The following is an 18,506-nucleotide window of genomic DNA, read 5'->3' on the forward strand; positions in this document are numbered from 1 at the left end:
CCCAGATTTGTATAATTGTGGGTACCACCTGACTGACGGCTGTTTTAGTTAAAAGTGAACTTGTATTTTTATTTTTAATTCTTTGATGGCTTTTATACATGCAAGCCTAAAAGGGAGAGCTCAGAGACTAGCAGGTTTTTTTCTCACCTGGGCCAGTCAAAATTGTGGACTATATTCATCAATTACTTTAGAGTTCCATACAAGCAGACCTAAGTACAGATCTTGTGATCTGATGTCTGTTTTGCCAATTATAAAACCAAAAGCAATTTCAGTAGTGAATCCAGCAGCGTGCAACCTCTGTTTTATCCCACTCTGATTCTGTTAATACCTCCAGTATTTAGGGAAAATCCATTTGAAATTGCATCATGGTCATAATTAAGGAGGTTATTTTCCTAATGTATGGCCTGCCTACATTAGGTAAAATGCTTTTAAAATGAATTTTAGGCCTCATTTTAATGAGACACAGTGGAAGATTTTAATAACAGGTGGTCATTCTATTAAAATATAAACTGGGGTAATTTGTGGTAATAATAATCGGTAAAGTAAATTTCTGCTTTGTGTGTGAAGATAACATTTTTAATAAAATATAGCCAAGGTGACTGGTTATCGGAGACGCATTTAACTTTCTCAGATACCTACCTGGATCATCTAATAAGCTAAAGCAGAGATACTAAAAATACCTGGTTAGATTTCATAGGGGCACAGAGCAGACACACAGTAAATACTTGTAACCCAAGTATTGAAATGGTCCTAGGTAGCCTGAAGGAATTAGTGAACTTTCTAAATATCTACATTGCAACCATTTATCCCCCACTACACAGTTATTTCTAAAGAAAAGAAGAGAAACTCTCATAAAGTAATACAATAACATTCTTATTGCTTCCAGGACAAATTTAACTGAACATGAAGGATCTGAGAGTGGTCGTTTTATCAAAAACATCAGGGAAAATGGTTCTGATGTTATAGGCAAAGTAAATTTTTGTCACTTTTACTTGACTCCAGCTATCTACCAGGCTCATTGCTAACTTCAGGTTTTTGACCAAGTTATTTATATGGAATATCTCAGTGTAATATAAGGAATTGCAGGTTATTTGAAAATAATGACAAAGAAGACCCAAATGAGAAACTCCATTTCTATAATTAGTTTTCCTGAAAGTCAGGCATGTCTTTGAGGACAAGCTTTTGGCTGTATTATTTTTGTGCACAGGAGGAAAATTGTTAGTAGGTTTATAGATATTATTTTTATAATAGAATGTTAAATTCCCCCCAAACATCAAAAATCATCTCCTAGAACTACTCTATGTTTTTAAAACTTGTTTTAAAAAAGGATTCTAAATAGCAATAGGATCTTTTCTCCTTTCTCCACTCCAATGATTTAATGGGATAAATGAACCAATGTTTATATTTTTAAACCTGTAAATATTTTATTTTGGGTATTTTGTATATTTGTTGATATAATTCCATTTTGTGCATATGTATCATTGTGCATGTTGCTGTTTTTGATAGTCACTCTTTTAATGAATGTAAGAAGCTTGGACTAATAGCACTTTTCTTGTTTCATTCAAACATCTTAAAATGAAAATACAACACTGCCATTTTAACTGTTGTGTTTAATTCAGTCAATAAATTTTGTTGCTCCTTTACATTTAAAGTGAAATCTGTTGGTTGTTATTTTTCCAGGAAGAATTTTATTTCCAGTCTCTTCAATTTTTAGAACTGATACTAATGATGGTGATAATGGCAAGGTGATGTGTATGAAATTGGTGGAAAAACCGATGGGGGTGGTTGTATTTCTTTCCACACTTTGTAAACAAGTGAAAAATTATTGTTTGGTTTGGGTGGTCGCCTTTCAAAACCCTTGTTGTCCTCACGTGGATCTGATTTCTGAACCTTTTACTCAGAAAATCTCCATTCCTCATAAGTGCAGGAACGTGAGGCCAGCTATTCTGCTGTGATTATTAGGAGCAGCTAACTGGAGTCTTTTTTTAAAGAGTTGTTTTCTGGCTTTTATTGTTTTGTTTGGGGGTGGGCAGAGTTGTTAAAAAGCAAAATTCAACCAAGTAAATTTGGAAAATCCAGTTGGCTTCGTTAACAATTCGTGAATTGGGCAACATCCCTTCCGGCAAGTACAGAGATGCTCTGAGGAGTTGTACAAAATAGAGGGTTTTTATAGGAAGGAGGGTGGGGCAAAGAGCTATTAGTAAAAGAAATAAAAAGGATTATTTCAGGCAAGGTCACCTTCCCTGAAGGGGAAAGGCAATGGCTTTCATTAGGTGGTTGACCTCATCTTCCTTTGCGGGTTGGAGAGGGCCCCAGTCGCAGATTACCTCTGATGCTGATCAGAAAATTCCTTACTGACCAGTCAAAACTTAGAATTTCTGGGGGAGGCACAGGTTAGGTACTAAGTCCTGGTTTGGTGACTTGGCCTGAGTGCTGCCATTTTGGACTGTGGTTTTATTTTCAACAGGGGTATGTTTTCACTTTGTATGTCTAATGGCTTAAATTCATAGTAGTTTGAAACTCAATGTAAAGACTAAGGAGGTTGTGCCTTTTTATATTTGAAAAATAACAATCGATGACTGCATAAATTGTTTTGAAGTATGCCTCCCTTAAAATAGGCTTGTTCACACTACACTTGCTTGTATTTCTCTTAAATGACAAGAAAAATTCATATTTGTCCTTAGAACATGATGAGGGTAAACTTCCAAAGGGAGATCTGATTAGTTACAGAAAGCAGAGTAAATATACATCAATAGAATCAGAAATAGGGAGATAAGAAACTCACAAAGCCTCTACTCCCTTTGTGCTGCCCCTCCCCCTTTCTCCCAGCCCCTTTGACTTGCCCCTCTCTTCTTCTCTTGTCCTAGAATTAGCATGGAAGCACCTCAAAATAACTGAACTTAATTTCCCTTTAATAAGGCGATGAGGTGGCTAAAGCTCATAGAGGCTGGGAGACTCACCCTAAAGTCTTTGAAGCAGAAAGTTGTGGTAAAAAGAGACCAAGTTCGGAAACCAAGCAGAATCTGGGTTTGAATTCTGGTTTGGGCACTTATCTGCTCTCCAGGCAATTTCCTTAACTTCTGTGAGCCACAGTTTCCTCCTCTATAAAATGAGGATAACAAGATTTAATTTAGAGGGTACTTGTACCATTATTAACTTTCAGAAAGAAAGGTGTCTAAGACATAGTATGTTTTTTGCATACGTTCATATAGTTCTTCTTGTTTAAAAAAAAAAGAAAAGCATTTATAAAAATTAAAACCTCAAGGGCTGGAGTTGAAACAGTCTTGAACAAAGAACTTGCTTTGATGTACTTAGAGATAAATATGAACCTCTTGGATTGGGGTGGAGGTGTAGAGTGGTAAAGTATGCTTATATACAAACAAGGAAAAAATGGGAGTCAAGGTGGTCTTAAGTGTCTTATTCTGAGACACATTATTCTGAAATGAAGAGCCTACATACAATTAGGAGAGAGTAGGGGGAAAAAGCTAGTCTTTGTAGAAGAGGTCAAGAACAGTAGCTGAGCTGGTTGGAGAGTTGGCAGCTAAAACAACGACCAGACACAATGGCACTGAAATCAGAAAGGAGCTTACTCCCCCAGACATCAACCAACGGGTTGTAATAGCACCACCATAACTGAGGTACTGGGCCCCTCAGGTAGCTGGGTGGTTTAGTGCACCCACTTAGTGGAAAGAGACCATTGATGTGTTTAACCTGAAAAAAAAGAAGTAGCTATATGGGTTTGAGAGATAGAAAATAATTTAAGCAAGAAGGCAATTGCCTCTACCATTTCAAGTCACGGACGAGCAAGGCCTATGTTCTGAATCAGTCTCAGTTCCTGAACACTTTTCACAGAGTAAGCATCGCCCTGCCCTGAGTGGGATGTGGGATTCTGGGATTTAATGATAACACCATTTTCATATGACATAGCAGCCAAACTCAGTCAGAGAAACCCATCTATTCTGACACGGAGGGAGTAGTTGGCCACACTGAACATACTGAGATATGTCAGCCTCCATTGTGAGCTTGCACAGGAGAGTTTTAAGGGCATACACAATTTTCTCCTTTTATGCTGTTTTCACTGTGTGGAGAAATTTAGGCTGAAAGTTTAGAATCCTGAGGAAGCAACTGTGAATGAAAGGGGAGTGAAAACATGTGTCTCAGAAGGAAGAGGCTAATACCATAAATCTAAACCAAGAGAACAAAGCAATGGAAAACTGCCCTTGAATTTTCCTATCCACCTATGCCTTTTACTCACAGACTCCTGCCCACTCCAGGTTATGTCAGGTGCTCATGAACCAGCAGTGAGATGAAGAAAGGGATATTCCCAAGAAAAAGTAGGAATCTGGGCAAAGACCAGGACCCAGGGGTATAGACACATCCCTTTGTCTTTGTCATTCTAAGTATATACTTTGAAGTAGCAAAGTATATACTTGTGTTCCATCAAGGAGGGGGTCCCCATTTAAGATCATTTAAGATTTTATGCTTTTCTGGCTTCTAGGTCCATGATTTGAGAGTTTAATTTCCTTCTCAGCCCCCGAGATTTCTATATTCCCCATGCCCTGCATAAAAGTGGCCTTTTAGAAGTAATTGAGAGTCCTTGACAGTTGTTCTCGGTGCCTCCATGTTGGCTTTGTTGCCCAGGGGATGTAGGAACTTTCTAGAGGATTCTGGTTCTCTTGGGCAGCTCAGGGACAACTCTTGCCAGGTGCTCCAGTGGTCCCATATCTTATGTCACAGTCTAGCTGCAGCTTTCCATCTTATGAAAAGGTTACATCCATTGTATATGACAGAAAATAGATTCATGCCATTTGGGTTAGCTCAATAACCATCGACTCTTTAATGTGTTAAGTTCATGCTCAGCTTGGTGGGTATGAGTGAATGAGATGTAACACTCTCTGCTAAGGCCACTTAAACTTCCCAACAAATTCCCTGAGTACAGATCTCTGCCCTGGCGTCATTTCCTGGGGACCCTTAACCTCAGATATTATTATTTCCATTTTCCAATGAAAAAATGAGGTTTAGAGAACGTACGTGTTTCTGGCAATACAGAAGTTTAGATAGAGTTTTTAAAAATCCTTGTATGTAACACTTAAAAATGCCAGACAAAGTTCATTTTCATTTCTCTATATGCATTGTTGAGCTATCACAGGAGGGAGGCCGGAAATCCCTGGATGTTACTACTGATTCCTGAAGGCCTAGAACTTTCAGTTCCATGGTTCAAGAATGGGCTGGGGACCAAACAGGAGACAGTTAAATCCACAATCAGAGCAGAAGAGCTGTTTTGTAGACCTTTTTGGTATTGAAAGATCAAGCAGGCACAAAATCAGTAAGGATAAAGATTTGAGAAACATGTATATAGTTAGATACATATATAATCCTGGATCAAACAATTAGAGAATCCACATTCTTTTCAAGTACAAATAAGACATTTATGAAACTTGGCTACATCCTAAGCCATGAAGTAAGTCTTAAGCTTTTCAAAAAAATCAGTTACATGCAGAACATGTTCTTTTACTACAAGTATGCTAGAAATTTGTAGAAACAAGATAACTAAAACCACTCCATACATCTGGAAAAATTTTAAATGCACCTTTCAATAACTTATGGATCAAAGAATAAATGAAAATGGATACTAGGAAACAATTGGAAGTACGTAATTATGAAAACATATATTAAAACATGGAATATAGCTAAAGGTTACTTAGAAGGAATTTTACAGCCTAAAATGCTTAAAACAGAAAAGATAAAAGGCTACAAATTAATGAGCTAAGAATCCATTTTAATCAAATGTAAGAAGTTAGAAAAAGAAAAACAGAATAAGCACATAGAAAGTATAAGTAAGAAGTAATATAAATTAACAGAAAGTAATGAGACTGGAAACAAAGATACTCCAAAGTGGATCAACAAAGACAAAAATCGATTCTTTTGAAAAACATTTAATAATATTTATTAAGAAAAAGAAAAGATAATAGTAAGATTCAGAATGGGAAGATGGGCACCATGTCTGTGTGCCAAAGATAAAAAGATAAAGAATGCTATAAAGCTATGCCAATAACTTTAAAATTCAGACAAATATGCGAATTCCAAAAATATATAAATTGCCAAAAGTGACTTGAGAAGAAATAGATAACGTAGAAAGTCCTAAAACTATTATAAAGACGTGACATTAGTAGTGAAAACTCTCTCTCCCCCTCCAAACAAGACAGTAAAACCAGATGGCAGAACCAATGTTTTACCAAACAACTAGTGATCAGTTAATTCCAATGTAACAAAATCTCTTTAAGAGAAAGAAGAACCGTTCCTTGTTGCATATACCTGAGGAAGATTAAAGCCATAGCTCTATTATGGAATTCAACATTTCCATATAAGCTATTTGAAAATTGAATCTAGTAGTCTATAAAACCAACATTCATCATATCAAGTTGGGTTTATTCCAGGAATGCAAATATGGTTCAACATAAAAAAATCTATTACTATAATTATCACATTAAGAGGTTAAAGGAGAGCAAATGATGTCTTAAAGCTGTAGATTCACATGCCTGAAGACACTTTTTAAAGTTCTTTAACAATTCTAGAATTTGGACACTTAATTCCTGTCATGTTCTTAAAGCATTCAAGCTATTTAAGACAATGGGGTTCTTTAAACTTTAAATGTTTTGTCTAATAACATTATTTTAAGCAATTGTCCATATTTCATCCAATCTAAGGTTTTATAGATGCACATTCTCTTATGTGTCATAAAGAAAAAAACAATTCTGGCAATTATAATTGTGAGACACCACTGATTCAAATATGTACCCAGTTTTAGAGATGTAAAATTGTGAAAATATGCATCTTAGAATGGATGTAATATTGGTGTTTTTGTTAAAAGCTTTAATAATAATATTCTTCACTTATCAGGGAAGTAAAGGTTTATGTGAAAAAAGACAGTTATCTAAATGTTGGGTCTAGAGATACCAAGTGTCTGTATGTTTGGAAGCAACTAATATTTAGTGAAGAATATATCAAGCAGATACAATCAAGGTCTCAATGTTTAGGAAAATTGTATATTCCTTTTTATACAGAATTATACACTTTTCATGAAATGAACATGAAAAAAGTTCACATTTATAGAGGGTTAGTTTTCAAACTTCCCACTTTGAAGAAAATGAAGACCTGTACATCTGACATCTTTGCTTACCAGGCCCTCCAAGTTGGCAGGCAAGAATACAGTGAAAATCGAAAAAGATCTTTCTCTGCTAGCACCTCAGTGTTTCCCAGAAGACACTGATTTCTCATAAATCTATGTCTTGTACTTACTTCCAGATGGTAATGTGTTTTTTAACAAGCTTCTAAATCTTTCTTTTGCCCACGGGACTACATTTCAGAAGATTCTTGTCACATTTTGTTTTCTCAGTCTGGCAGATACGCACCAGGCCTGATGCATGACCATATCCATCAATTTGTGCCTGCCTGGTGGGTGTTAGGTAGAGTTCTTCTGAGTGGAGAGCCCCATCAACTGGCAAGTCTAAGCCCTACATTTTGTTCAAGAGAATATTGGTCTTGCCATAATGATATCTCCCAACTTGTAGGTCTTTAAATAGTCATAGAAGGTGAAACCTACTTGGCTCTATTCTTTCTGATGGTCTATAGCTTCCCCACCCCAAGGACTTGCACGTTTTAATCTTTCTTTTATGACTGTGCATTTTGGTTTTAAGATTTCCTTCTTCCTGCTATCTTTGTTTTTTGCTCTCATACTGACATTTAGCCCAGAATTATCTTCCCAACAGTTTATTTGTTCTCTTTTACTGGAAAATCCACATAATACCTACTTTTTCTGGGAGGATTATCCTGAGAATCTTGTATCAATAAACTAACGTTGTTAGAGATTATAATAGAGTTTGTCTGGTCTTGCTTCCTGAAAAATAACTTGGAAATCTTTGGACTTTCCTGAGTGACAGGAGTGTCTTTATTATTTATGGGGAGCCCCTCATCCACACCTGAGCTTATGCTAATGAGGTGACTCAGGATGGGACTGGTCATGCCAGAGAGACTAACCATGTGATTAGAAGCCTGGGGATCCAAGTCTTGTGACAGTAGCATGACCTCCCCACTTCCAGGGAGGGGAAGGGGGCTGGAGATTGATTGAGTTCAACTTTGAAGCCAATGATTTAATCAATCATGCCTAAGTAATGAAATCCCAACAAAATTTCTAGACACTGAGGCTTCTGAGAGTAGCTTCCTGGTGGTGAATTGTTCTGGGAGGGATGACAACCCCAATTCCATGAGACAGGACACAGAAGCTCTGTGTCTAAGACCCTCCAGACCTTGCCCTATGTGACTCTACACTTGGCTGGTCCTGATTTGTATTCTTTTTCATAACTATCATTGTAAGTATAGCAGCTTCCCGGGTTCTCTGAGTCATTCTAATGAGTTATCAAACCTGAGGGGGTGTTGGGATCCCCCCAAACTGGTAGCCAGTTAGTCGGAAGTGCAGGTGACCAAACCTGTGGCAGGCATCTGAAATGAGGACACTTGGGGACCATGCCCTTAACCTGTGCAATCTATGCTGACTCTGAGTGGCTAGCATCAGAATTGGATTGCAGTATTGCAGGGATGTGGCAGGGTGGGGGCGGGGGGGAGGGGGCTTAATTTTATCAAGCCCGAATAACACTTTTAAAAGGTTATTTTTGTTATAGTGTCTATAAATAAAGAAATAAATGAGACCATAGTCTCATAACTTACATGCCCCATTGATCTACCAGCTCCACTTGTTTCTTAGTTATTTTATGGGGCTGTTTCTCTGAACCTTTAAAGAGTTACTTTCCCACTCCCTCCTGTGGCTTTAAGTAGACATTCCTCAGAGGTATGCTTGGAGGAGCTGATCTCCTGCAGGGCCCAGAGTGGCTGGCCATACCCTGGTTTGGGGATCCAGAGAGTGGCTTGGGCAGCGGGGAGAGGGCCCAACATCATCTCACGGTATTCACGGGCCTGGGAACAGATGAAAAAGCCTGGGACTCCCGGCAGTGCTAGAAAATGCAAGCAAGGTGATCCAGCATCTGAAAATCCGCCTCTCCCACTGCTGCCCACTTGATGGACAAAGGGTGGAGATGGGAATGGAATATGTGTTGGAAAAGGGCAATGGGCAGGGTTCCACAGCTCCAGGTGCTGCCCAGCGTGGGGCAGGGGAGGGTTTGGCTGGGTCCCCATCTCTGTCCTCCCAGTTAGCATGCTTTGGGCCAAGGGCAGGTTTAGCAGACTTGCTGTCCTCTGAGTGCTCTCGTATATGCGAGATACACAAGGGAGAGCTTCCATTTACAGAGTCATTGGGGTCAAAAAGTCCAGTTGGGTGAGAGGTCCATTTGCCCTGATCAGAAGAACTTCCACCATGAAAGAGAAGGAGCTGTTAGACTCTTTAAACCTAATTTCAACTTTTATAAATGTTTGAAAGGTTTGTAAAATGGTGTTCAATTTTTTATCACCCATTTGGGTGAACGTGGTTCCTCCTCCATGGTGACTATCAAGGGGTAGAAAAGGAAGGTGGGACCGCTAAGGCTTAGACCCTTAGAGGCATGCCATGCACAGGGAGAGCCAGCTCCAATTTCTCAATAAAGTTCTTGGAAAGGTTTTATTGAAGAGTTTTATGGAAAGTCAGTATTAAATATTTTGTCTGTTACTTCCTATCTTATTTTTCTTGACATAACTATATGATGTAATATGAAGAAAATGTCATGTTTTTAGCCCCATAGAGTTGTCCCTGGCTCCCCTCTGCTGCATTAATATCATCATTCTCCATGGGACTGTGAGAGGGAGAGCCTGGGGGCCCCAACTCTTCACACGGTCATGAACGCCCCAGATTCACACAAGATTCACTGGTATTTTAGGGAAACTCAAGACTGTGACCAGTGATTTCAGTTGTCCTCCCTGCTTTACATTGGGAAAAATCTATGTGTATGTTTCCTGCCCCCAGGAGCCGCTAGGTAATCAGAGCAATAGCACATAATAAATCTCAGTGGATTCTGGTGTGATATATAGTAGCGAACACAGGTCAATATACAGGCTTAGTACATTTTTAATTTTAAAAAGTCAGAAAGCAACACAGTTGTGTTACGTTACTAACATAACGTAAGTGACAGCTGGGGTCACCTGGTACTCCGAGTTTAAATGCCATCCTTCCAATGGTAAGAAATCCAGTTAAGCAAGGAGGTAGTTTCCCGAAAGTTCCCTCAGCCTGATCCCACAGGGAACTCGAGAGAGTATATTTCACTGTGAAGCCCATCCACCTCGAGGCCAGCGTGGTTTCTGTACTCCCCACCAGTCAGCCATTAGCTGGGGGACCAAGAAGATTTTTCTGTATTCATTGGCCATTTGGGCTTCTTTTTCTATACACTGCCTGCTCCTGTTTTCCCCTTGGTCTCCCCACCTACTAAATGAGCACGCTCTCCCACCATCCCAGACAGGCTGGCTCAGGGGGTTTCCTAAACAAGTGCCTCCCTGATAGAAATCTGGTACCAGCTACTAAAACAATCCCCCCCACCCCCGCTACCTAAGAAAGAAGAGAAAACAATAAAGGAGTGAAGAGAGGGAGGCTGTGGCAGGTGCTAGGAGAGCCCTGCCCACGTCCCCGGGAGTCTGTTGCTCCGGGGCTGAGACTAGTAATGACTCAGACCCACAGCCTTCTCTGAAGTTCTGCCTGCCGGATTGGAGCTAGCTCTCCAGGCCTGCCTAGAAGCTGTCCGCCAGGCCACCCCAGTGACTAGAGAGGGTTCCAGTAGCCCTGCTCCCTGGACTGAATATATGTGACTGTGCTTGAAACGTCTGACTTATGAGCTTTTAAATCTCTAGGCATGGGACTCATTACCATGAATTCATCAGTGTCACCTCCAAATGGCACTGAAAGTACAATCGTTTTAATGTCCACACTAATCCCGTGAGATAAATGGGGTGGGGACAGAGTGGTTGGAACTAGAATTCCAGAACTTTTGAGCTGGAAGGGGCTTGGAGATTATAGTCTAACCCCTTCATTTTACAATGAGGAAACTGAAGTCCAAAGAGGGAAAAATGATCTCCTCCTGGTGAGTGAGGTTCTGTGGTGAGGGAGGGGACAGGTTTAAAGCCAGAGCAGAAGTCAGATGCTTGTCTGGTTCTCCTTTCCAGTGAAGGAGGGAATGGAAAAGAGCATTTCAGGCTTTTGTTATGAGTCCAAGTTAATTGCCCACAATTCCTGGAAAGGGTCTTCTTCATTAAGGAGGTGCAAGGGAAGACGGAAAGATACAGGTTCGAGAGAGATTCAGGAGGTAGTAGCAATACTTGATGACCAACTGGATAAGAAAGGAGAGAGAGAGAGAGAGAGAGATGACAGACAACTCAGAAATTTCTGATTTTTTAAAAGATAGATAGTAATTCATTGTAATAGGGAATATTGAACAAAAAGTAAATACTAAAGATGAGTCCATTTGAGATTTATTGAGTTGTTATGTTTTCAGGACCTTGAGATGAAAATGTCTTTTAAAGATAGGAAACTGGATCTGGATGGGATTAGTGCTTGGGAATATTTTTGGATACCAGCAGATAACACTAGGTCATAATTCATTTGTTACTCCATCCCTGGACACGTCTTAAGAAACTGGTTTTAAGGTAGTCACCTACTCAAATCTGTGTGCTTCTTTCCCAGAAGATAAACTACACTAAAGGGAAGAGAAAATACAACCCTGACAGAATTGCTTAAAATCATGCTTGCTGGGAATTAAGACAATTGAGGTTAGATATGACCATTGAAACTTCCTTAGATGAGATCAATGAATAATTGAAGATCTCAATTGAAGATCCCAAGGATCAAGAGTTCTGTTCCTAAAGAAGAATAATAAATATATTTTTAAAAATATTCCCTTTGTGGACAAAAATACCTGTGTCCTCCATTTTGACAAAATGAGCTGGATTATCTGACAGTGAACAATTCCATTTTTAGTAGAAGACTAGAAGCAATGAGAGTCATTTCAGAATGCTGTTTAACATGTTTTTAGATAGGGAAGAAAAAGACAGGGTCCTTCCTCCTTCTAAAAAAATCCCTTTTAAAAAATTCCTTTCAAATGGACTATATCTTTTGTTGACTTGAGCTTTCTATTCCACTGCATGAAGATAATCAAAGTAAGGTTTATTCCAGACCCAAGGGTCCTAAGCCAAGGCAGCAGTTGAAGCCACAGAAGTAGCTGAGATTATCCAAAGGGAATCTGGAACAGAAGGCAAGAAGTAGAATTCTGGTGTAAGGGACAGCTCTTGAATTTGTCTTTCCAGCATCCATTCTCCCTCCTTTGGCTAACAACATATAATTTCCTCTGGGGAGCACCTCCATCCCAATATCCCTCAATTCAACTTGTTCATGTAGAGATGGCCCCACATTCTGGACCCAGCATTGGGCACACCACTCAGAGCCCTGCACCCCCCGGTCACAGTGGTGGATTCAAGGAGGAGCACCTGATCACTCTAGATCTTCTGCTAAAACCATTTGGGAAAAAGGGCTCTTTGTCTGCTGGAATTGCTGTACTGGTGGGAATATGAACAGGAAATTGCTGTTGGCCAACTAGTCACCGCAGGGAGATCTTGCCTGAGAGAGAAGCAGTGGGAACAGAGCTATGAGAATGAGAGAGCTCCTGAGTGAGCAAACCTTGGCGCCCAAGATCATGGACACATTGTGACAAAGCTAGCTCTGTGTTTGAACTTTTTATCTGAGCCAATACATTCCTTCTCCTATTAAAGGCAATTTCAACTGTGACCAAAAAAAAAACATGACTAAAGTACTTAAGATTAACATTTAAAATATGTTTCTTAAACTTCAGTCTCTGAATTTTGCATTTACGCACCCATAGTGATACAGTAGGTTGATTAGCCTGACATTATCCTGCTTAGCCCCCTTTCTACAGTGCAGAGCTGGAAAGGTAAAAACCACATGTCCCACTCCCTTTAAAGCCAGGATTATGCATGAAGACCCAGGCTCTGCCAGGAAGACGAGCTTGGGAGAGACCCTGATTGGAAATTGGGTCACCCGAAGACAGTGGACCTCATGAGGGACTTGATCCGGTTGGAGTCACATGAGGAGAGAAGCTTGGGCTGCAGGGCGCCACTTTGCTGGCACAGTCCCTGCTAGAGCTGCTATAGTTTTGGGGCCAGCAGCTCGGTGGTGGCTTTTCTCTGGGGGCTCTCTCAGCGGGCAGAGGCAGAGCAGTTCTATTGTGTGTTTAGGGTTCCTGGAAGTTTTGCACTCCCAACCTTTACGTGAACTGTCTGTGCTCTCAGGAAAAGCCCCTTTTTGACTCCCCTAGCTGGAGTGTATTCTTCAGTTTGTTACGAACAACCTTGATCGATACCATGCAAAGTACATGTTTCTAGGGAAACAAACCATAGGCTTTGTCCATTTTTCAACAGGTTTTGTAATCCAGAAAAGGCAACACATTTGTTGGCTTGAGGGATGGAAAATGGAGGAGGGACCACTGAAAAGGAATAGGAAGATCTATGAGGGAAGTATTCAGCAGGCCATTTAGAAGAGGATAAATCAGCAGAATCAACTGTTACAGAGGAGTGAAATGCTGAAATTAGGCCACTGCACTTGGCAGTTTCAGGAGAGTAGAGGGGCAGAATTCTAATTGCCAGAGTGAATTGAGAAGTGAATGAATGATAAGAAAGTACAGGGAGTATAGAATATTTTTGGAAGCAAACACGTTGTGAAGTGAAGAACGGGGATGACAAATTGATTCTCAGGAAGAAGGAAAGTTGTTTTTCTTTCCTTATTTTCTTCCCTTTTTAGTTCATACACTGAAGATAAAGAGCCACTGGAGCAGAGAGATTGGAGATAAAAGGAAGAGGGAGTAATTGATAAAGCTAAATCCCAGAGGAGGGCAGGGGGGACAGGATCCCGAGCAGAGGGGGCCCAGCGCACTGTGGACAGGAGGAAGCACTGCTTGGAGGATACTCCAACAGTGATGGAGGTGGAGATAGCTGAGAAGTCCGAGAGAAGTTGTGGACTCTACAGGCTGGTTTCTCTCTCTCGACGGAGTAGGAGGCAGGCCAACTGCTGAAGGGTGGCGACAGGGTCTGTGGGATGAACTGCGGAGGCTACTTTGGGGCGTGGGGAAGACACTGGATGTGTCGGACTTGACCAACAGCAGGTGACAGAAAACCTTGCTCAAACTGACTGGAACAAAAAAGAAACACCAGATTCATGCAGTGAAAAGTCCAAGGACAGGGCTGCATCTGGGAGTTCAAACAATGTCATCAGAACTTGGTTTCTTTCCCTCTCTCTGTGAATGTTGGCTCCGATCCTCAGATGCCATTGCCCAGTCCCTGACAGTGGGATCGAGTACAGCAAAAAAAGAGAGGTTTCTTCCTGGATGGGGATGCCTGAATCCTGGCATGGGCCTGGACTAGACCAATCTGGGTCTTAAGCGCATCCTTGACCCAATCACGGTGGCCCGGGATTTGAATTACTTTAATTGGCTAGCCTCACGACATGTGACCTCCTCTGGTCCAATCATTGCAGCAAACGCATTTCAGCGGGACTGAAGAGCCAGCCCTAAAGACTGTGCAGGAACCACATTCAAACCAAATTTCCTTGAAGGGCGAAGAGGAAGGTGGGAAAATCACTGTAGGGGAGACAAGGACCGTTAGTGCAAACTACAGGCATTGGTTTAGGACAAGGAGGGCTCATATGCCAGGGAGGTACTTAGGATGACTGACAGTCTGAAACAGCCCCGCGGGGACCCAGAAGAGGAGACAGCGAAATATGAGTAAAAGGATTGTGAGGAGGGCCCCGAGGTTAGCAAAATAGACAGACATACTTGTTGAGTCAGCACCCTTATGAGACTTTTTTTCCTTTTTCTTTTCTTTCCTTCTTCCTTTTCTTTTCCTTTTCTTTCCTTCCTTCCTTCTTTCTTTCTTTCTCTTTCTTTCTTTCTTTCTTTCTTTCTTTCTTTCTTTCTTTCTTTCTTTCTTTCTTTCTTTCTTCTTTCTTTCTTTCTTTCTTTCTTTTTCTTTCTTTCTTCCTTTCTTCCTTTCTTTCAAGAAGCACTTGGTAGCCAGCCCCACAGTATAAGGGGAGGAAGCAGAAATGTTAATAGACATACACCCACTGCAGACAGAGTTACAGCCGGGTTGCAGAGCGCTCTGCCTCAGTGACAGTGCATGATTCATGGGAAATTCCTGGCTTAGCCTTGAAGGCACTCGTTTAGGACACACGCAGGTGGGAGAAGAGGAGCAGACGTGGCCCACAGCTTCTTGTGCAGGCAAATTTACTCCTGGGAAAAATGTAATGACATGCTTTGGAATGATTCCCCAAACAGCGAGGAACAAGTGAGGGATTGTGACATGTGTGCGTTTTTGGATTTGATGTGCTCCTCTTAATCACATGTAGCTAAGCAGGTACTTAAAATAGCTGGGCCACCAGGGAATTGGCATGCCATTCGCACAAACTCTGCTTTGAGTGTTAATTTTAAGTTGCTCCCTTTAGGGTATTCTTAATAGCAGCGATGTTTCTTGATTCCAGAACTTATCCCCACCCTCAGTCTCTATTTTTCTCATTCACTCCTTACAATAACCAAAATCTTCTCTACCACAGATCTATAGTTGAGTCAAGAAACATCTAGCCTGGTGGTGAAATGGGACAGTGAGGGTTCCCCAATAATCCCTGTGGGACAACTTTGAGAATAGACAGGGAATACATCAGAGTTTACGGATGGAATTAAGTATGTATCATAGAAAGAGCAAGAGAATAAAGTTTTATGTGGCTGGTAGCGTAATCTTTCTAGAGCACAGCTCTGACCAGAGTCTGCCCTCTGCTCACTCTTTTTTGTTTTTTCAAATTAGGTTTGTGCAAACACTCTTAATACCTACAGAATAAAGTTCAGAACCCTAGGCATGGTATTGTACATCCTTCAACCTCTGTCCTCAAATTTTCCTTTCATTATTTTAATTTTTTATGTTTAAATATTAAAGATTTCAATGCACAGAAAAGTTCAGAGAAGAGGATAATAGACACCCAATGCCCACAACAAAAATTAGACTGTTCATTGGTTTGTCGTATTTGTTTCACATCTTTGTGTAAAGAAAGTCTTAAACAGACAAGACAGTGGTGGGTGGTGGCGGCGCCTGGGGCCTTGGGCACCTTGCAGGCGGGTCGCGCTGGCTGGCTCAGTGGCTGCTTGCCGTGCATGGCTTGGCCCCGGGTGGAGGCTGCCCTGTGATCTGGGCCCCTGGGCTGGGCGCCAGCAGCCAGAGGGTTGCCCAAATGAGGGGCTACAGCTCTGAGATAAGGACGGGCTGCAGGTGCGGTACCTGGAGGAGGAGAACCAAGGAATTGTGGTGCTTGGAATAAATAGAGCTTATGCCAAAAATTTGTTCAGTAAAAATCTGATAAAAATGCTCTCAAAAGCTATAGATGCTTTAAAATCTGATAAGAAAGTGAGGACAGTGAGGCGCCTGGGTGGCTCAGTTGGGTAAGCATCTGACTCTTGATTTCCGCTCAGGTCATGATCTCAGGGTTATGAGATCCAGTCCCGCTTGGAATGCTGAATGTGGATCCTGCTTAAGATTATCTCTCTCCCTCTGCCCCCCCACCTCTCTCCCTCTCTAAGAGTGAAGGAAAGAAGGAAAGAGAGGAAGGAAGGGAGAAAGAGAGAAAGTGTGGACCATAATAGTCAGGAGAAAAGTCCCAGAGACATTCTGTGCTGGTGTGGACCTTATGGAGAGTGAGAGCATCAAAATGAATCCCAGTGAAGTTGGTCCTTCGTCTCCAAAATAAGAGCAGTGATTAATGAAATCGGTGGGTGCCCAGTGACCATCATGGGCTATCGGGATGTCCCTGGCCAAACAGCTCATCTTCTCTGCACGGGTGCTTGATGGCGAAGAAGCCAAAGCAGTGGGCTTGATCAGCCATGTTCTAGAACAGAACCAGGAGGGGGATGCTGCCCACTGCAAGGTTTTGGACCTGGCACAAGAGTTTTGACCTCAGGGACTTGTTGTGGTGAGAGAGGCAAAATTAGCAATTAATCAAGGGATGAAGGTTGATTTAGTAACAGGATTAGCCATAGAAGAAACTTGTTATGCTCAGACTATTCCAACAAAAAATAGGCTTGAAGGTCTTCTTGCTTTTAGGAAGAAAAGGTCTCCTCACTCTAAAGGAGAACAGAAGAAACAGAAATCTTTAAAATGCCAGTGTAACAAATAAATGTACTTCTGGAAGTATCTTTCAGATCCACATATGCTTCAGCACCTGGAATCCCAATGACCAAAGTGAATTAAGCATCTGGTGCGGACCCATATGTGGACTTTGTTCAAACGTGTATCGTGTCATATTCATTCAGTTTTATAAAGCTAGTCGTGTATACTGTCAAAAACAGATTCAAAATTCGGTACACATTTTTAAACATCTCCTGTGTACAAGCTTTCTTGTTCTTAATTTTTTGTTTTGTTTTTTTTAATGTGAATAATTTATACATTGCACACTCTAGGAAATAATATTGCTTATATGTCTACTGTGCCACAATATGAAATAAAATTATTTCTATATACCAAAAGAAAGCAAGAAAGAAAGACTCAAAGCACCAAGAAAGTCTTACAGACACAGTGAAAGCTTCTGCCGCCATGCATCCCCATGTGAAGTTCAATGTCATGACCACTGTATTCGATCTCTGCTGTCCTAGAGGGAATCAGTATCCTGAAGTTGTTCTGAGCCCTTGCCACCCATGTTTATATGTTTTTGTTAATTATATGTTTCTATAGACACTGTATAGTATTATTCAAGGAGATTTAAACTTCTATATCAAGTAAATTACCCTCTATGTATCATAGTCTAACTTGCTTTTTAATTCAATGTTTTTGAGATTTTTCCATGTTCATGATGTAGATCTGATTCATCCATTTATTTCAACTGCTGTACTATATGTCAATGTATGGATATATCAGAATGTATCCACTCTCTTAATGATGAGCATTTATTTTGTTTCTGTACAACAGGGCTGTGACAAGTGCCCTTAAGCAGGGGTCCTGCATCAGGCTCCCTGCTCAACCGGGAGTCTGTTTCGCCCTCTGCCCACCTCCCACCCCCGCTCATGAGTATTCCCTCTCTCTTTCTCTCACAAAAATAAGTAAAATCTTTAAAAAAAAAAGAAAACATTACAGATAAATGCAGAAAGAAGTGAAACAGAAAACATGAGTGCTACGATTATTTAGCAAATCCCTCAAGAAATTGCCATCATAAGGCATAAGAGAATTTTCTCTCAGGTTTCACAGTTAAGAAACATTAAACAACTGATCCACTCTTTTTTTTTTTTTCTGTGAACCTTGTAATAATTGGGGTGTGCTTTTTGCTTGGGCTATTATGAAGCCTGGCACCAAATTTGTAGGCCACCCTGGAAATTCATAGCACCACGTGGCATGTATTCTATGTTTTAATCTCTCCCTGGCTTAATTCTTTTTCCTCAGCTTTATCACCTTAAGTATTCTGTGTGTGTGTGGTATATGTATGTGTGTGCTTCCTG

General features: G+C 40.9%; 1 pseudogene; it reads left to right on the forward strand.

Moving 5' to 3' along the window:
• Positions 1-16,019: 16,019 nt before the first annotated feature.
• On the forward strand, positions 16,020-17,194 carry LOC116631259 (annotated as a pseudogene).
• The last annotated feature ends 1,312 nt before the right edge of the window (positions 17,195-18,506 follow it).

This window comes from Phoca vitulina, unplaced genomic scaffold (genome assembly GCF_004348235.1).
Source record: "Phoca vitulina isolate PV1807 unplaced genomic scaffold, GSC_HSeal_1.0 scaffold5, whole genome shotgun sequence".
Taxonomy (NCBI): domain Eukaryota; kingdom Metazoa; phylum Chordata; class Mammalia; order Carnivora; family Phocidae; genus Phoca; species Phoca vitulina.